A 16,345-nucleotide genomic window follows, 5' to 3' on the forward strand; every position below is an offset into this window, starting at 1 on the left:
GATTAAGGATCACAGGGAGATCCAATATTTAAGAAGAGAGATTTAAGTTTAATTAAGATATATACATATTTAAGATTTATCAATGGAAATAGATACTCAATGATTGTGTTTGGAACACACTAATTAGCTTCCAATTGCCCAGGTCAAAACAAGTAAATCAAAAGTGTTTTACTTCCTGGATGATTCTGCCTCCTAAGTCTGTGCTCCTCCTGGTCCCAGCAAATATCAAACCTCAATGTGCCTTTAATTCTGAAAAGACTCTCCCATGCTGACTGGGGCCATTGGTGTCAGGCAACCTGTGAGTCCTGACACAGTTAGTCTCTGAAGTGGGAGGCCTGACCAGACAGAAGCTTTTATGTTTTATCTGCAGGCTCTGTAGGGTGTGGAAGAATCTGAGCTTGGCCCTAGGAGAGTGGTGTAGGAGAATTATCTGTATTCTGTCAATCATGTATTTTAATAAAACACTGATTGGTCAGGCAGGAAGTAGAGGCAGGGCGATGAGAACAGGAAAATGCTGGAAAACAAGAAGCCTATTCCTCCCAGTCCAGCCCAGACCACCGAGAAGCAAGATGTAACCTGCCCAGCTAAAAGGTACCAAGCCATGAGGCTAACATAGATAAAAATAATGGGTTAATATAAGCTACAAGAGCTAATAAGTAGCCTGAGCTAATGGGTCAATTAGTTTATAATCTTATGGAGTCCTCTGTGTGATTTTCTTTGGGGCTTGCTGGCTGTGGGATACTGGGTGGGACAGAAACCCCACAGAGCTGGCCCTCATGTTACAGGAGAGCTCACATAGAGAGTGACCATCCCATTGGACAGCTTATCCAGTAACTAACAAAGAACTTGGTACTTCCTGAAAATGCATGCCTTTTCAAGTTCACGTATGAATTAATTGCTTGTGGAAATAGCTCTCTGAGACCTCTGTGCATGCTTCTCTGAACATCACACACGTTTACAAGGGTCCCTGAGATGAGTCCCAAGAATAGAAACTGAAGGTAATCCGTTCTCTAAAACATGGTATGAATTCTGTAACGTGTACAACAGTCATCTGCTGAGCTTAGAGACATCCATCACCTTGCATTCGCTCCCTTGGACGCCTCTTAAGCAGAGGATTTGTGACACTTGGCAACTTTTTCCTACCCATTTACAAATCATTTCCATCCCTCACTTTATTATCTTACCCAGAGTCAACTTGTTCTCTTGGCACCATCAGTCTGACTGACTGGTGAGGCTTCCTGGGGCACAGTTCTAATTTATGCAGACATCTACCCAAGGCATCTCAATCACTCACAGCTAGAAACAGGGTTGGAATCATCAGGAACCGCTGTTTTTGTCACACATGCACATACGTGCGCGTGCACACCCACACACCCACAGCCACGCATGCATGCATGTGCACACACCACACATGCGCACACATACATGGACACACTTGCACATATGTGCACATATACACGCACACAACGCACACATGTGCACACACATAAACATGTGTACACATGCACTGCACACAGCACACATACACATAAACATGTGCACACAGTACACATGTGCACACATACATGCACACGCATGCACACATGCACACAACATACACACATGCACACACTACACACACATCTAATATATATGCCACACATGTATGGTAATTTCAAAGAAAATCATTGTAGTGACAGATAGGACAAATGTATCAATGTCAGATGAAAACCCCTAAGTTTTCATGACCACAAAACTTGGCCATATACCTGGCAAGACTACTCAGTGGGTAAAAGTACTTGCTGCACAGGCTTCATGGCCTGAGTTGGAGCCCAGTAATTCATTGTGGAAGGAGAAATCTGACTTCCCAAAGTTGGTCTTCTGATCCCCACAGGCAGGCTGTGACAAGCATGTGCCCACCCTCACACACACGCCATCATTAATAACAGCAGCAGCAGCAACAGCAACAGCAACAACAACAATAATATCAGTCTCAGAAAGTGCCTGGCTGGTATAATTTGATGTCCCTGCGATAGAGACATTGAATTATCAGCCATGGATGAAAACCCATTAGGTGAGAACCACCGCATCCATATAAAACTCTTTGCCCTGTCCATCTGTGGTGTCTGTGCTGATTTTCAGGATTTTCAGACTGCAGGGGGTTTCCCAGGCATATCCGTGCCTAGGATAAGGAGCTACTAAAATTTATAAGCTATTTGTTAGTGGGTTCTAAAATAACACATAAATATTAATACTGAAGGAAAGAAATACCTAATTCATGTAGATATCAAGCAGTAAAAACATTAAGTAAGGCCCTAATGGAGAATGCTGTGAAATTCTGTTTAATTATTTATGTGACTATAAATTACCTTCTGCATGCCAGGACACAACAGAAGCAGCCATTAAAAGTCAAGCGGCAGTGGAAAACCAGAAAATACATGAAAAGCCATCTCTAAAAAGGGACAAGTGACTTAAAGTCATAAAAGTTGAATTTAGTTTTAACGTCAGGTCAACATGATCAGCTTCCCTGACAATACCAACATGGCACCAACTAAGGCAAGGAGTCAGCCTTGGATGGGGCAGAGACCAGACTCTCGCAGGGCTTTCCTGGCAACCAGCTGACTGGTTAGGATACTTCTGGCTTGTTAGAAAGATGTGCAGTGGAGATGTACAGGACGTTGCTATGCAGTCCTGGCTTGATGATCCCCCAACAGAACACGAAGGGTCACTGGCATCCAGGTCCACTCAGGCATCTCACACAGCCTCTCTGTAACCTTCCTGTTACTTCAGGAACCTTGCCAGCTCCACAGGAACATGGAGCGTGGCCTCCACCACAGAACAGAGGGAAAATGACCAATGCACTGGAGGCTATTCCACCTAGAGGCTTCTGCCTGATGAGTCTATTGCTTGTGTCTTTCAGTATCCTCTCTGATGGGTATAAGTGAACATTAAGGGTAAAGTTGGGGATCTTGGAGGTAATACCGGAGTGAGTATTCTCTAGCATAACTATAAGGCCCCTAAGAGGAACATTTAGTATGAGAAAGTCAGTCAAGCAGCAGAGGAACTTCACACTCCCTAGCCAAGAACAGAACCCTGATGTACCTCTATGAGCTGATTGGCTCAAATGTTATGCAGATAAGTGAGTGAGATGTGCTTTTTTTTTTAAATGATGGGAAAATCATATTGAAGTCACTAAAAATTTAGCTGAATTTTACATCCCCAGAGTGGTTGTGTTAAGTTTAATTATGTTGTTTTTCATTTGCCTTTGGACAGCTCTTACCTGCAGATGTGCGAATTAACCAGTTGTGCTGTAGCTATTGTGGGAAAATATTAAATCATGTCTCCCTGAAGCCCAGCAGATGTTATGGCCTCGGAGAGAAGAGGAGCTGAACTCAAATTTCTAGAGGAGGAGATGTTGACCCTGGGAAGGTCTCTAGCAGTGAGAACAGGAGTGGCTGGTCCTTCAGTGACTGGAAGGAGGAGGGAGGAGGCAGGTGCCACAGGTCAAGGGCAGCACCTCAGGTCTGACACTGGAGGGCAGTGACAGGAAATGCCTAACAGCCAAGATGGGAAATGCCTGAGTCGCTAGACTTTCTCTTATCATTTCTGAAGCAGACGAGGGACACCAGGGTTACTTAGGGGGTGAGTTTCCCACCTGTGAGGGCTGTGTGGAACAGGAGACAGGCATACTGAGTCCAGAGATGTCCATCAAAGAATAAGGCTATAGTCAGCCTCCTGTCTTCTCATCTGATTCTGAAGATTTGGGGGTAGCCTCTTGTCTGTACTGAGGTGCAGCCGTCTGGGAGTCTGGGAGACAGGGTATGTGACCTTCCATGTGCCACTCAGCTCAGTAAGACTAAGATCTCCGGTGCTGGGGATGGGATCACAGAGATGGGTCCCTGAAGCCACAGGACTGTCAGCCTGGTAGGTGATTCATCCCCACCAAGACATATCAGTCACCAGAAATAAACCTTTACCACGCAGTCGCCTGCCACCACCAGCACAGGTATGCAAGCCGACATCAGCTATACAAGAGGCCCCTCCACAGGAAGCACACCCATGGGGAGCTGGGCTCCTTCAGGCTCTGGGAGGGCAGAGGGTTCGCATTGTGACCAGCACATGAGATAAGGACAACTGCTGATTCAACTTGGCTGTAGCAGTAGATAAAGTTTCAAGTCAGGAGTTTGGGAAAGTAAAGTGTGCTGATGACTCTCACTTCCAGCCCCACCCCCACCCAGACAAAGGCACAGATATTCCAGGCACGTCTTTGGATTTCTATGCACTGCATAAGCGAGAAAGCAACCGAGCACCTGCCTGGTGCTTCCAGAATAAACTGTGGTTGTTACAGGTGCTTCCAGAATAAACTGTGGTTGTTAGTTTCCGAGGCGAGGGGTGGGCTGCTGATTGTGTCAGTTCATCTAAGTGTGAGGCCGGCTTTTTTCCTTCAGATATTTTAAACTTCAGAACATTAAACTGTGGAAGATAATAGTTTGAAAGAAAGAAGAGAAGACCCATTCTTCACAAGAAAGCTGCCAAGGACAAAGTTCTCAGGGGCGGGGATGAAGAACGCAGGATCACACAACATCCCTGCCTCATACTGGACGGTTCCTGGATGCATTCCCCTACTGCTCTTCCCTATTGTCTCTCACAGTGTCTCCCTTCTCTGAGTCAGCTTCCGACTGCACACAGCCCTGGACAGATGCCTTGAGTTCCCACACGCTGCTTTGGCTTCCGGTTTCCACCTATTGCAGGACATGGCAGCTGGGGCGCTGCTACTCTACAGACTGGCACTACAGGGATGGGGCACCCTCTCTATCACCCCTGGAGTTGCAGGTGAGCTCCATGAAAAAGGTCAAGGTCAGCAGAGCACTTTCCTGGAACCTGTGATATCTTGGGTACCTGTCCATGTCCCTGAATTTAACAGTCATCTGGCCTTCCGTTATTGCTCAGGTGTACTTGGTTTAAGTCCGTGCCTCTTTCAGACACCACTAGCGTCTCTCAATCTTTATCGCTAGACCACATTTCTCATCTGAGACCAGAGTTCTGAAGGTCAAGAGGCCTCTTCTGAACTTGGAAAAGGAGCTGCCACGCCTGTCCATCACTGAGCCTTGGTTACTGTGCCCTAATTTGTCATTCCCCAAACACCAGGATCTACAGCTTCTCTTTACTGTCTGTCTCCCTCCCCTGCCTAAGCTCAGCAAGAGGGTAATATGAAATTCTGAGATTATCCGGGAATATTCCTTTAGGACCAAGTAAGAGAAGTAAATGCTGGAGCAAATTAATTGAAGACACTGCCTTTTAAGTTTCAATCGTCGGGTGTCCTAGGACAGTCCTCAGTGCCAATAAATCCTCAGGAAACGGTTACAGACCCGCTGTCCCAGGGGTCCACTTGACATTTCCACTTGGATACCTCAGACACTTCAAATTCAGTCCCAAATTGAGTTCACGGGGGCTCTCTGCTATTTTTATTCTGCTCAGTTGTAAGTCAAGGGCACTGCGGTCTATCTAGTCCCCAAGTCCAGACAGCTGGGAAGCCCTGCACCGTTCACTGTTATTCCTACATCTTCTCAGACATCATCCATCAGTTTGTGGATGTGGCATCTGGGCCCAGGTTCCCATGGTAGATCATGATGCTTTCTGGCATAGGCTTTCCTCTGACTGGCCTTTCTCCGGACCCCCTTCCACAGAGTGGTACACTTACTATTAAGTTGAGTACTAGAGAAAGTCGTATTATGTACTGTACTGAGGCCACACCCTGCACATGCCAGGCAAGTCCTCTGTTACTTTGCTACAGCCCTAAACCTCTTTTTATATTTTATTTTGAGTTATGGCCTCACTGAGTCTCGCAGGTTGGTGTAGAACTATAGGCCCAGCTTAACAGTTTTTAAAGAAAAATATGATTAGGAGTTTTCTTTCCTTTTCCTTAAGTCCCCAAGTGACTGCCAGTATACCTAGAATGTAGTCAGATCTCTGAAGGGACGGAGGAAACCCTACAAAAGCGGCTCTCTTAACTGCCTGCATCATGCCCATGCCTGCATGGTGTCCACATCTGCATGGTGCCCATCCTTGCATCATGCCCACACCTGCATTATGTCCACATTTGCATCATGTCCATGCCTGCATGGTGCCCACACCTGCATTGTGCCCACATCTGCATCACCCCCATGCCTGCATCATGCCCACATGTTGAAATAGGAGCGGCAGGGCTGCGTCCCCGGCACCCGGCCGCCCGCATGGCTAGCTTATGCCCGAAATAATTACAGGGAAACTGTATTCTTTCAAACACTGCCTGGTCCGGCTAGTTCCAGCTTCTTATTGGCTAGCTCTTACATATTGTTCTAACCCATTTCTAATATTCTGTGTAGCCCACGAGCTAGCTTACCAGGGAGGATCTTAACCTGCGTCTGTCTGGAGCAGGAGAATCATGGCGACTCACCCTCAGCTTCTTTTTCCCAGAATTCTCTTCTGTCTACTCCGCCTACCTAATTTTCTGTCCTATGAGGGCCGAGGCAGTTTCTTTATTATTAAGAAATCACTCCCCCATCACCCACATCTGCATCACCCCCATGCCTGCATCATGCCCACATCTGCATCACCCCCATGCCTGCATCATGCCCACATCTGCATCACCCCCATGCCTGCATCATGTCCACATCTGCACCGTGCTCACGCCTGGCCTGCCCATTCCGCCCCAGGGACTGATGCTTTCGATTTTTATCAGTGGCTTTTGTTTTGCTGGTTTGTTTTATCTGTTTGGTGATTGATGGATAGCTGAAGAGACGGCTCCACTGAGCGTCACCTGACACCACAATGCATCAAGTCTGGCAAGCTCCTCTTCTGGGCTGTCTTCCTTACCAGCTGCAATTGGTCTAAGGCAGCAGATCAGCTTCCCAACTGGCTCAGGTTCCAGCAGTCATTACAATGGGCACTCGGACCCTCACCTATGGAAAGGTGCCATTGCACAAATGGCCTTTCTGCGTAAGTTTTTTCTTTATTTATTTTTCTTAAGGATTTGATCACTTTTATTCTATGCTTATGAGTGTTTGCCTACATGTATGTGTGTGTGGGGGGGCAGAGGTTAGAAGAGGTTAGAAGATCATGGTGTGGGTCCTAGAAACTCAACCTAGGTCCCCTGCAGCATCATCAAGGGCTCTTTAACTACTGAGCCATCTGTCCAGGCAAAGGTTCCCATTTCTATTTACTCTGAATGATAAATTCCATTAAAGCCAGGAAAGGAACCATGTTCCTCCAACGTAATCCTTTGATCGCTTTAATGAGAAGAATAACTGCTTTATTAATGAGCCATGCTTTGTATCTGGAAGTGTTGATCAATTATGACACAAGGTCATGGCACTTTTCAATACAGAGGAAAGCACTCCCCTCTGCTGGCCTTCCTGCCATGACTGCCACTCTCAGCCCAGAAATGCACAGACCAGTAGCTAAGCTGGTCACTGACAACCAGGACTCCGCACCGGAAGTGGATGGGTGGGAATGGACATCTAACTGCTGCTGCTGTGTGGGCATGCAGCCTAGGGCAGTTCCTCGATGACTACAACGCAGTGGCATTTGCACAGAGGTCATACTTTATTTACAACAACCTCAGGCAGTCTTTATCATCACACACAAATGTTAGAGGTGGAGCTTGCGGACCTGAGTGATTACTTCCCTGAGTGGTTTCTAAATTTCACAAACAGCTTTTCCTTAAAAAGCATGGGGTAATGAAAAGGGCCCCTCCCTCCAGGACAGGGGTGTGGTGTTTCTTAAAGCACCATTTGCAATCAAATGAGAGGTGTGAATGTCAAGACCGAGGAGTGTGAGCGTCTCTATTTTAATCCTTTTTGTTGCTGTTCAGAGCACACCTGTTAAAGTGCTACCTACTTAGTACACTTCACTGCTCTACTTGTTGGGAAATTCTGACGGCATTGCAGAGGGTCCAGAGGAGAATGAAGGCACCAACCAATCTCTGCATCCCTTCCTGCCTGGGGTCACACGTGACCGACTGTGTCACACTCCCACTGCCCTGTCCTCCCCACTGTGATGGACTATGCACCGGTGAGCCATGAGCCACAACAAACCCACTGTTTAAGTGCCTTTGTCACGTCAATGCAGCAGAGACTGCGGTGGGTGGTCTGAGCTCCATGGTGTGTACCTATCATGTCCACCGGGCGAGGCAGGGCTGGCAGTGACAGGAGAAGGGAACACAGGACCTAAAAGGATAGGGGTGATGGAAGATGAAAAAAAAAACCACTTCAAGGGAACCAAAGACAAACTAAAAGGTGATTTCTGTGAAGATCTGAGAAAACAGCTAAAGATTTTCGAGGAAAAAAACTAGAGAATGTAAGCCCCTTCTTAGGGAACTTGGCTGTGAAAAGAAGAACGTCCAAGTCAGGTGGGCACATGCCACAGTCTCTCTGTGATGTGGTCCCAGCGGGCGCTTGTCCCAGCCTCCACTGTATGCCTCAGGGTCCAGCCTCAGGCCTTGGATTTGCCTTGCTTGCCCCCCTCGTTCTTACTCTTCTTCCTGCCTACAGAGGCTGCCTGTTTGCTGCTGGTGTTTGAACATATTCTTGGGTATCCACACACCCACCTATCTCATTTCTGCTTGAATGATGAATCTCAAACCACTGATCTTACTCCAAACCTGCCTCTCCCTCTGCCACCCACCCTACCTCACTGAATGGGTATCGCAGTCTTCGAGTGACTCACCCCCATTTCAGTGTGTCATCTTAGGTCTTCTCTTCATGACATACCTACATTTGAGCACCTTTTAACACATGTGTCCAGGTTTCTCTACCTTCATCCCAGCCACCTTGGTGGAGGCTCCTATCACATCATTGGTCCAGATTCCTTCCGGAGGAGAACTTGACGCTATCATCTTCCCTCATCCACACAATGACTGCTCTCAGCACATCTTCCTTCAGGTGAGGCACACCTCTGTCAGCAACCCTCCATCCTTCTCATTCTTTTAAGCATAAATGTTTAGGCCCTCACAGGGCGAGCCCTTGATCTTAATACCCTATGACTTCCTTCTACCCATCCCTCACTCTGCTTCCTTCTACCTGAGAATGTTTACACATGTGTTCATGCTTCTGAGATCTTCCCTCCCCAGACACCCCCATGGCCGACATCCTAGGTGTTTGGAACTGACACACAAATATTAACCGCCATAAAGAGAGTCTCTGGCTGCTTTCAGAACACAAGAATCTTGCCCCGTCACTACAAAGCTCAGCACCAGAAGCTTGTTCTTTGTCCACATGGTACGTTCCACGTCCCGTTATCTGCTTCTTTGTTGCTCACTTTCGCGCTTACGTTCCCAGTTCCCAGAGAGCACAGTGATTGCATGATTTACCACTTCATTTTCAACATCCAGAACAATCCTGACCCATAGGCCAGAAGGTTTGTTTAAACCTAATTATGATATTTTATATGGAAACGGCATATAGAGAAAAAACTAAAAATGCTAATATTTTCAAAAACTGTCTTTAATGAGTCAAAAACTGTGGAATGAGAAAGCTAATGGATTCAGAGAGCAGCAGTTCTGAGGAGAATCTGTTGCTCTGCAATGTGCTTGATGTCCCGGCACCCCTCTTGTTGGTGATTTGGCAATGGCATGTGGGGTGCTGCTCCATCTATCGGTTAACTTGCACATCCATCTGCTAGAGCGTTTATCCCACCGGCATGTCCAATACTGTAGCAAGGGTTGTGATTTATGAGTTATTTTCTTACGTGGCCCGAAAGAATAGGCATTAGCTGGACAATAATGACAGGAGACTGCAATGACAACAATGACAAATAGGGGTGTCTTTACCCCCGGCATTTTATGAACACATTTGCACTTCACGTGGTCGGAAGGACCCACACACCCACTGGAAGTAGCCTAGCAAGATACATGAATGGCTTGCTTGTTCAGAGATAACCTTTTATTAGATACAATCCAAATGGCAGCTAGGAGGGAAGACAAGATTCAGGGCCTTGGGTGTTTGCAACCTGCAGCTATACACAGAGAGGGTAATGGGGAGAAAGAGCATGAGGCCACGAGGCTTAAGGCCCCAGGATCATGTGTCTCAGATACGGGACTGATCTCCCGAGCAGAGGGCCAAGATTAAAATGTGGAATGACTGACTAGTCAGCCTTTCTTTCCAGCCTGTTCAAAATCTGCTGCTGAAGGTGAGATGCAAGACAGATCTCTGGGATGCTAATTGGCTCTCTTCTCAGATTGTCGGCTCTCTGAATAAAGCACAATTTAGATTCCGCTCCTGTCTCTCCTGGTTGGCATTTGAAGTGACAGGCAGCACGAACTTTGGTGTTCTGGTTACAGAAACACGCAGTGGTGGCGAGTGACGCTGCTGTGATTTGGGGGCACAGAATACAAGCTCGACTTTGACCTTGGCTGAGTCCCTAAGCACACCCGCCTCTGTTCCCTGTCCTGTAAAATGGGAATGTGACTGTTAGGGCTTACTACTCTTCTCTGACAGTTCAAGCTTCAGAATATTACAGACCTTAGAGGAGGAACACGGTGCGAATCCCATATAGTACACCTCCACCCCAGGGTCCCGTCCAAGACTTGACTATGTCTGCAGTGAACCATGTGGATCCTCCATCAGCTGAGATGAATTAAGAATCCACATTGTCTCCTGCCAGGATTTGCCTTGCAGCGTTCAGGTCAGACAAGTATTGTCTCCAAAGGAGGCAGAGACCTTAGATTTCATCTTAATGCAACTAACGTATTAAAATGTCAATTTTCACAAGATGAAAATTTCATTTTATTTATGGTATTAAATAATATTCTATTATGTTTTCCTCAAGTTAAGCTATCTTCTTCAAAAAAAAAAACTGTCTTGCTAAACCTCTTTCTTTATTTCCATCATTCCTGTGAGGCCCTCGGCTCTTGATGGTAGTTTTATAGTGGGAGAGTCAGGAAAGGTGAGGAAAGGGCCGTCCCTCTACAAGAGGCCAAGTGGCTGCAAGGGGAGGGGTGGAGGGAAGAACCCATCCATGCCTATAACGGACTGCAGTTTAGAAGCCCGTGGCGGGGTGGAGCTCTCCAAGTCTAAGGAAACGACCTTGACTACCCAGCTGCAGACATCTGCTGGGGCTGCTGATGGTACCAAGAGATGTGTGTGCACCTTTCTGAGAGAAACCAAAGCAAAGATCAATAGCTCCTTCTTATGGTTCAGATTTCTCAAGTAGAGTCAATTAGAGCCAGGGCAGCAGATGGTCTCACCATTAGGGATAAGAGCTGTGGAACTGGCTTTTATGTCAAGAATGCTTGATTTGTTACAACTGTCAACAGAGTCGAGAGTGGCCGACTCTTCAGTGAGCAGTCAATTGCCTGGGTATCTGCTCAGGTAATGTCTATTCGAGTAATTGCCCCTTCATTTAGAGTTCTAAATATGGCAGCTTCTTAGAGCTAGTGTCCTTAAAAACAGCGTGCTCTAGAGCCAGAGGACAAAGATGTCTAGAGCAGGCCACCAGGCTGTGACCGGCCATCAGATAAAACAAAAGTTTGTAAGAACACGTGTATCAGTGCCCATACCAATTGGCTCAGCTATAGATTGTGGAACAGATTTATTCCAAATTTTGAGGAAAGAAAAATCTCAATCTAAGTTTTAAAAACTAAACAAATGAACCAAATTAGCCAATGAAGGAACCGTGAAAACAATGTATTTATGTATTTAAAAAACAAAAAGAAATTACTTCAAAACCCATAAACTCAATATTGTTCAATTTTCTAAGAGGTTTGAACATGGGGATGGCTAATTTAATACTTTGATAGCAAGTTCATACTCCCAAGCCCGAAGCTTAGCTGCTCTTCCTGCTGACTGGCCCCTGAGTGGACAGCACAGATGATTCAGGCTAAGTTTAAAGGAACAATTGATCATGCCCAACACTCAAAGTGTGCAAAGCTCCAAAGGAAAGGCTTTCTGTTGACTTTGTTTTCATGACTGGGTCCACATGGGTGGCAAGAAAGGATTCGGGTATCTATCAGCACGTGGATATGGCATCCTTTAAGGTTTCTTCACACTGACATTAAAAAACCAGGTTGGCTCTGTTTGGAAATGTACCCTTGTTTTGAATGCCTTCCTCGCCCCTGGTCTCAGCTTCTAATAGCTCAGCCTAACCTTGCTCATTCTGCTTCAAAATGTATTTCAAAGTTGGCACCACTAATCCTACACTAGCATTAATCCCCACAGGGCAAGTGGAAACTTTAACCTTTAGTTGTGTTGAGACTCAACAATGACAACAATAGGAGAATCTACCACAGAACTCTCCTTAGAAGGAAAACTGTAAATATCTTCCACCTGAAACACGGGCACAAAGAGCATCTTCACCCTTTCAGCAGTCATAAGCACAGTCACGGCGGATGGGCGATTGTGCGCTTCCCCTTTCTCATCTCCTTGGCTGGGTGTCGGCGTCTGTGGTCTGCTCATGAACTGTCATGAAGCAGAGTTTCCCATCAACGGGCCAGTGGCCTCAGGTCACCATTTCCAGAAGACGGGAATACTTGGATTTCAGGCCACCTGGGTGGCTTCCTACTCTTTCATACATAGACAGCCCCAAGCTGTATCCCTGCTCCTTCAGCTCTAAACTGGGGACAGTAAAATAAATGACAGTATGCTGGTATTGAAAACCCCCTTTACATGCAGTACTCGCAATGCACTCCAGAGGGGTGCACACGCTTACTGCTTATTATTACTAAGATATTGAAAATACTCATGAGCCATCATAAAAGATAAAATTGTCACATTCGAAATGCCTGCCTTTCTTGGAGAGTTTGATGTTTTTCTTTCAGATTTTATTAAAGAAATGAGAAATGAAAAACACGTGTGCCCCTCACTGTTGTGAACGATATAAGGCTGTTCTACTGGATGCTAGTGCAGTCTGTGATTTCTGCCTTGAAGAAAGCCATTGGAGCATTCTCGGTACATCCGCTCCCCCACAAAGTACTTAATACAGCTCAGGATCTGATGGAAAACGTTCCACTGCAGGTCCTCGGTACCTCTCTACTGCCATCCTAAGACAGTACAGAGTTGTACCGGGAGCACTGGACCATATGTATGTATAATTAAATGTGTGTGTGTGTGTGTCTGTGTGTGTGTGTAAATGGAACAACTTCTATGAGAGAGTACAAGGCACCAGCACTATCCAGGATCTCTATTGCATTTTATGGGGCCAAGAAGACAATGAAAATGTCCCTTTGGTCAGCATCCATTTCGTATATCCTGAAATGCCTGTCTCCTTCTGATCCGAATAAACAAGGATGGCCTGGCCTACAGAGGCAGCAATCCTTCTGAGATACTCGTCCTCACATGGACATTCGAAGCCTCTGTGAGCTTCCTGCTCTAGCTCTGCCAAGTTCAATTCAATATGCCATGGCTACCAAAAGTGGCCATACAAAATGGCACCACCATTATCCTATCATAAGTACCAGCTCCATACTATGCCAGGTTAAACTCCCTCTACTGTTCTTAGCAAAGGCCAGAAGCCCTTTCACTCGCTCTCTAACTCAGTCTGTCACTGGCAGGAAGCCTTGCATTGGCCTTGGGGACTTCATCCCCAACACTCTGTCAGGGCAGCTCCTGCCATGTGTCTGTCTGCATTTTATCTGCTTCATCCCTCTTGAATTCACCCTCCTGTAGGTCATTTGTGATGTCTTTTCCACCCTGCATACAGAGTTCTTTCTCCTGTGTGCTAAGTAGGAATACCCTGTTAATACCATTGTTAGCAGGGCACCCACTGGTTTCTTAATTGGAGCCAACTGTAAGCCCTTTGAGGTCAAGAGCAGGCTGTCTTCATCCTCATAACCTTGTCTTCCTGCTTATTATTTTATTTTATGTATATTGGTGTTCTGCCTGCATGTATGTCTGTATTAGAAAGTCTGACCCCCTGAAATAGGAGTTACAGACAGTTGTGAGCTGCCATGTGGGTACTGGGAATTGAACTTGGGTCCTCTGGATGAGCAGTCAATGCTCTTAACTGTGGAGCCATCTATCTAGACACAAGGATTACTATTTTTAAGATCAGATGGCAAAAGACTTCCTGCAATAGAGTAACATTAAAAGTTCATTAAATCATTGAGATTAAGTGAGAGGGTGAGGAAAAACTCAAGAGTTTATTCATCTAGCAGTCCCGACAACCTACACTGTGAAGTACTACTGCGAGCCTTTTCTGAGCAGATGTTATGGGGACCTGTAAGGATTAGCGTCATGCTTAAGGAGCTCCTTAGAATGTGATGTGTGTTTTGCTAATTTATTCACTCCTAATTCATGAACTTAAAGAGGCTCAAGCATTTCATAGCTGCTGGGGCTTGACGGAGAACGGCCTCCACAGGCTCATTTATTTGAACACTTGATCCTCAGTTAGTGGGAGGATTAGGAGGTGTGGCCTTCTTGGAGTTGGTGTACAACTGGGGAAAGGGTTTAAGGTTTCAAAACCCCACACCATTCCCAGTCTCTCTCCCCGTCCTCCTCCCCCTCAGCCTCATGGATGTCTCAAGATGTACGCTCTCGGCCACTGCTCCAGTGCCACACCTGCCTGCTGCCCTGCTCCCTGCCATGGAAGGTCATGCACTCACGCTCTGGGATCGTAAGCCCAATAAACTCTTTCTTCTATAAGTAGCCTGGTTCGCAGTGTTTATCGCAACAGCTGAAAAGCAACTAAGACTAAGACTATGTCTCTTGCAGGTGTAAGCTCACCTTTGGTTTTGCACACTGCCACTGACTAAAATGAAATTCTTTGAGCCCACCTTTCTCCCAAGACTATTAGCCCAGAAGTAATTCCTTTGTGTGCAAAGAAATCAGATTTGTGACAAAAACCAAAAGAGTTCAGTGTAACTGACATTTTGAAATCCATTGTCCAAAGCCAGAGTCCCATGAAATTGTGTGTATCTCTCATTTTGAGGAGAAAGTAACAGCAAAACAATACATATTTGTGAATATCTAAATTTGCCTGATTATTGGAAATAAACAATAACAAGAAAAGCAGACTGTGAGGAGAACTGACCTACAGGTGGTGCATTTCAGGTTTGCTATAGGAGGATACGTCGAGAGAAGGGTGGTCAACCTGGCTGAGGCAGATCCTCAGACCCCGAGAGCACTGGTTCTCCTCCAGGTACAGCAGCTGGGATCCACAAGGTAGGAGGTGGGAGGTGCTGTGACGAGCAGCAGTGGCGTCTTCTGCTCCCTCTTTGCAGTAGGGGAAACACAGACCACCCTTGCAAACACTGGACACACAGGAGATGACACAACTCACATTAATGAGTTGGCTAATGTGTAATCACTGACGTATCACCTAGTGCTCACTGGGCAGAAGCAGGGAGAAGACGTTTAGTTACTGTGTGTGTCGACTGATTTTGGGTGGGGTCCAGTGGATTCTTTCACATGTGCTCCTACTGGTGTAAAGTGTTCTCACAATGCTATTCTCTGGATGCTTGTGCATCCCCAAATCCATGCACTGACATCCTATTTCCAAGATGGTGGTGTTATTGGGAGGCATCTCTGGGAGGCAGTTAGGTAGGTCATAAGCAGAGCCCTTGATGTGGGATGCCCCTCTGTATACTGTGAATATGTTCTATTACCGCTGGCTAATAAAGAAGCTACTTTGGGCCTATGGCAGGACAGAATAAAGCCAGATGGAAAATCTGAACAGAGATACAGAGAGAAAGTAGAAGGAATCAAAGAGATGCCATACAGTTGCCAAAGAAGAGAGATGCCAGAACTTTACCCAGTAAGTCACAACTTTGTGGCGATACACAGAATAATAAAAAATGGGTTAATTTAAAATGTAAGAGCTAGCTAGGAATATGCCTGAGTCATTGTCCAAGTAGTGTTGCAATTAATACAGTTTCTGTGTGATTATTTCAGGTCTGGGCAGCTGGTAAACAAACAAGCAGCGTCTGCCTACAAGCTATCACCTCTGAGGTTAGTGCCCTGACAACAGAGGCCCCAGGGCTGTCTCTGCTGCTTTTACACTGTGAGGTGAAGGGGGGAAAAGTTCTTTGTATAAACCAGACATATGACCTCACAGGCCCCAGATCTGCCAGCATTTTGAACTCGGACCTCCCAGCCTCTCCAGCTGTGAGAAATGTGAGATTGTAAGTGTGTGGTGTGTTGTCACAGCAGCTCGAGTGGACTGGGATGGACTCCCTCCTTTTTCTTTCCTTTGTGACACTGGGCCTACAGTTCATAGCAAGCAAGTTCTTTTTCACTGAGTTGTACCTCAGCCCTGGATCTAACACACACACACACACACACACACACACACACACACACACTTTTTAAAATGTATTTATTTAGTTTCCTTTCCTGACTCTAGCTTGCCAAAGAGTTCAGTCTGGCTCCTGATCATTCTAAGATAGTTCTGTAAG

At 46.1% G+C, this 16,345-nt stretch overlaps 1 protein-coding gene and 2 long non-coding RNA genes across 5 annotated transcripts in view; 2 read left to right on the plus strand and 1 right to left on the minus strand.

Moving 5' to 3' along the window:
- Nucleotides 1–16,345, minus strand: part of Prkn (parkin RBR E3 ubiquitin protein ligase) — a 1,135,485-nt gene that overhangs the window by 270,462 nt on the left and 848,678 nt on the right. The window lies entirely within an intron of this gene.
- On the plus strand, nt 510–4,807 carry LOC126497729 (uncharacterized). Its single transcript, XR_007590681.1, has 3 exons — nt 510–591; nt 3,253–3,408; nt 4,428–4,807. It is a non-coding gene; the product is annotated as an uncharacterized lncRNA (long non-coding RNA).
- Nucleotides 6,532–12,234, plus strand: LOC126497727 (uncharacterized). Of its 2 annotated transcripts, none has more exons than XR_007590679.1 (4): nt 6,532–6,957; nt 7,832–8,900; nt 9,089–9,236; nt 12,174–12,234. It is a non-coding gene; the product is annotated as an uncharacterized lncRNA (long non-coding RNA). The 2 variants fall into 2 exon arrangements; XR_007590678.1 differs by having other exon boundaries at nt 8,764–8,900.

The sequence above is a fragment of the Alexandromys fortis genome, unplaced genomic scaffold (genome assembly GCF_014885135.2).
Source record: "Alexandromys fortis isolate MF-2015 unplaced genomic scaffold, M_Fortis_MF-2015_v1.1 scaffold_23, whole genome shotgun sequence".
Taxonomy (NCBI): domain Eukaryota; kingdom Metazoa; phylum Chordata; class Mammalia; order Rodentia; family Cricetidae; genus Alexandromys; species Alexandromys fortis.